This window comes from Euprymna scolopes, chromosome 46, assembly GCF_053919585.1.
Source record: "Euprymna scolopes isolate OS-2025 chromosome 46, ASM5391958v1, whole genome shotgun sequence".
NCBI classification, from domain to species: Eukaryota; Metazoa; Mollusca; class Cephalopoda; order Sepiida; family Sepiolidae; genus Euprymna; species Euprymna scolopes.
In genome coordinates, this window is record NC_136527.1 from 164589484 (window position 1) to 164592748 (window position 3265).

At 38.7% G+C, this 3265-nt stretch overlaps 1 non-coding gene across 1 annotated transcript; it reads left to right on the plus strand.

Annotated features, from left to right (window-relative positions):
• The first annotated feature begins 1283 nt into the window (after window positions 1–1283).
• On the plus strand, window positions 1284–1446 carry LOC145271659 (U1 spliceosomal RNA). Its single transcript, XR_013866061.1, has one exon. It is a non-coding gene; the product is annotated as a U1 spliceosomal RNA (small nuclear RNA).
• Window positions 1447–3265: the final 1819 nt, after the last annotated feature.

Consider the following 3265-nt stretch of genomic DNA (forward strand, 5'->3'; position numbering starts at 1 on the left):
TGACCCTGAACGGTCGGTGCCACTTTATTTGGCGTACGTAGTCGACAATGTGGATCCGCCGTTTGACAGGGAGAAATGGGCGGTGTTTCTAGCGATCCTAGCGGTGGCTAGGTTAGTGACGTGGGTTTCACACCTGGACATTGTCTATAGGGAGCAATCTGTTTCTGATCAGGATCTGGTTGTTCGTTTTAAGCATCAACTTAAAACGAAAATCAGATGTGATTGGAAAAGATTGCACCACATCGCCTTTGATAGGAGATGGGTGCACAACACTAGTTTGTGCATCCGACGAGGCGCTAGATTTCAGTTCGTGTTTCCGCCCTAGTGGTATTGGTCCTGGGGTGCTGAGGTTTCTTTTTTCTCGGAACCCAGCCCCATCAAGACAAGTAATATAAGGTTCACCTTATAATATTGGGTAGGTTTAAGGCTAGATAGGTAAGTAACCACCAAGAGTGGATAGCTTGTCCTTTTTATAGGGCCTAGGTTAGGGTAGTATGCGTGTGGATCCTGTTCCCATAGCTTTTTATTTTTTTGATAGATTGGCACTAGGAGAGCTTCCAAAGATGCCCAAAAGTCCACTTGTTTTATTTTGTCCCAGGCCTATTTCGCCCATTACGTACTTTATCTTGGAAGACGCCATCCATCCCTATTGTCCCCGACCCTAATTTATTTTTTATACATGTCCCTAGTTCCTCCACTCCCCTTTGGGAACGACCTGCTTGCTTTCACCCTTTCCCCCCGGGGGAAGAGGATCGGAAGACAGTGGGCGTTTCATACGACAGACCAGCAAATAGGTAGGGAGCGTCCCCTTACTAACCCGCCCCCATAGGCATTTTGTTAATTTGTTTTCTTTTTCTTTCTTTTTGGGTGTATTCTAGTTTGCCCCCCTCCCCATCATCTCACCCCCATTACAAAAAAAAAATACCCTTTAGTTTGTAAATATATTTTTCTTTTAAGTTACGTGTAAATATTATTATATGTTTTTTATGCTTTTTTCTTCACAGTGTGATGTCGCCTGCCATCCCGTAAGCTGGGGAGCTGTTATTTTAAGTAGGTCCTGGTAAGAATGTTAGGCAGAAGAGTGCGTGATAGAAACTCTAGTGTAGGTTTTATAATAAAGTACTTGCTATCTTACGCAAGTCTAGCTAAGGACTAGAAAAGACTCCCTTTTTTCCCCACTCCCCCTTACTGGCCTTAGTGCCTAAGCTTTTTTCGTACCCCCAAATGAGGCCTTGGCAATAGATAATGCCAAGGCCGGGGACAAAAGGCTAAATATAATAAGTATACTTACCTGGCATCGAGGTTACGGCGATCAATAAAGTCGTTTCTCCAGAGTGAGACCCTTCCATTTCACTGCGGTTGGGTTGACCTTTGCGATTGGCCAAAATGTGTACGATTCTGGTGCATTATTTCTAAGTGTAGGGTCTGCATATGCGCTAACCCCGATCATTCAATCAATATCAGATATCCTTCTACTGATAAGTAAAGAACCTAATTCTGGTCCGTAGGTCTACAACTCTCACCGACGTTGTGCAAAAGCCTCTTAGTTTCCCTTTTCTCTAATCGTCCATCTCTGTACGCGCCACAAAACAAGCGATTTTTCCAGATCAGTTTATCATCCACTTCTATTCACCCGTTCTGATTGTATCTAATCTGCATGTCCATATCAGTAACCTTTGCATTGAACATAATCTTTTCTATTATATAAAACTCATTGATTTGATTCAAGTAAATAGGACAGTCCCTGGAGTGATTGTTACGTGTAAAAACGTTAGCTATGGATAAGCCTTTAAGAAATAAATACGTACACAGCCTCGCCTCCATTTTGTGAGTGGGATTTGTGCCTAATTATTTATTTTTTGCTTAACATTTGCAGTGGCGGCTCGTGCATGGAGCTGTGGGACTGCAGCACCCACAAGTTATTTCTATACAATATTAATGATAAAATTAAAAAATAATACGTTTGTTTTTTTAATATTATTTTATTTTTTCAATATGTACATTATAAAATCATTAAGTTTAATGTCGGTATCCTCAAATTCATATAAAAACACAAATAAAACTTGCTTGGAAATTCACAGTTACACTTTCTTAATGAAATTCTCTTGTGCGCATGCGCGGATTAGACGCTTAAGACAACCGATCGAAACCTCCACGTCGTGAAATTCGTTGTTTGCTTAGAGTGTGCGCCTGTATAGATATGATAACATTGTTATTGAAAAAAAAGGAGGTTTACTTACATTTTTTAAACTATTATTAAAATGTTCATATAACGTGTTCTTGTACATAGAATATTGTGCTTTTTTTAATACGCACACTTTTAGCGTTGCGATTTAAGTCGGTAGCAGACGGAAATATATAATATGCAGAAACTGTTTTTTTTATTAAAAGTATTCAGGAATCAAGCAGTGAAGCTAACACGCGACCAAGAATAAAAACTAAATATACAATAAATAAATTTTACCATAAAAATAAAGTTACTTTTCCATCTACCTGCCTTTTTGTTTCTGTGTTATAAGTAGTTTTAAATGCTATTTATTTTGCAACAACTTTACAAAAAATGTAGAAAATAGTTTTTTTGACACAACAGAAACATTTCTATGAAAGTATATGAATATAAAAAATCACGGACAGATCACTCAAACCTAAAACAAAATCCTCTCTATTTGTGTAAAGTTACCTATTTTTCGAATAATCGCTCAAAATTCGAAAATTAAACATTATTTTCTTCCACTCTTGTGCAATTGGAGTGAAGCATCCTTGTATATGTACTCCTAGTTCAGCTCCTTTAGGAACTTCCCTGCTCGCTTATTTTGTTTCCATCCTTCTTTTCCTGCCTCTATCTATTTTTCGGTTTATTTTTTCTTTTGATTTTTGTAATCTGTGTCGGTGGTTTATTGTGTACATCAACCGTGTTCTCCGGTATGACTCCTCCAAAGTTTTCAACAAGCTTTGTGATTGAGGTTTATTGAGAAAGGTTATCATGATGGTCTTTCACCATTTGCATTGTCACGTCCGGTGAACTTTTAATATATTAGCCCATGCTTACTATAGTGGCTCGGTATGCATGGTTGAATTCAGTGAGGCCTAAGCCCCCTTCTTTTCGTGGTAGGTATATCCTGTCCATGCATTGGTTTCGGTATGTTACCTCATGTAGGGATAGTTGTTTCCTAGTGTTTGTATCGAGCCTGTTTACGTTATATTGAGGCCAATCTATGATATCGAAACAGAACGTTATCTCAGGTATTGCAAGTTGGGTTATAGT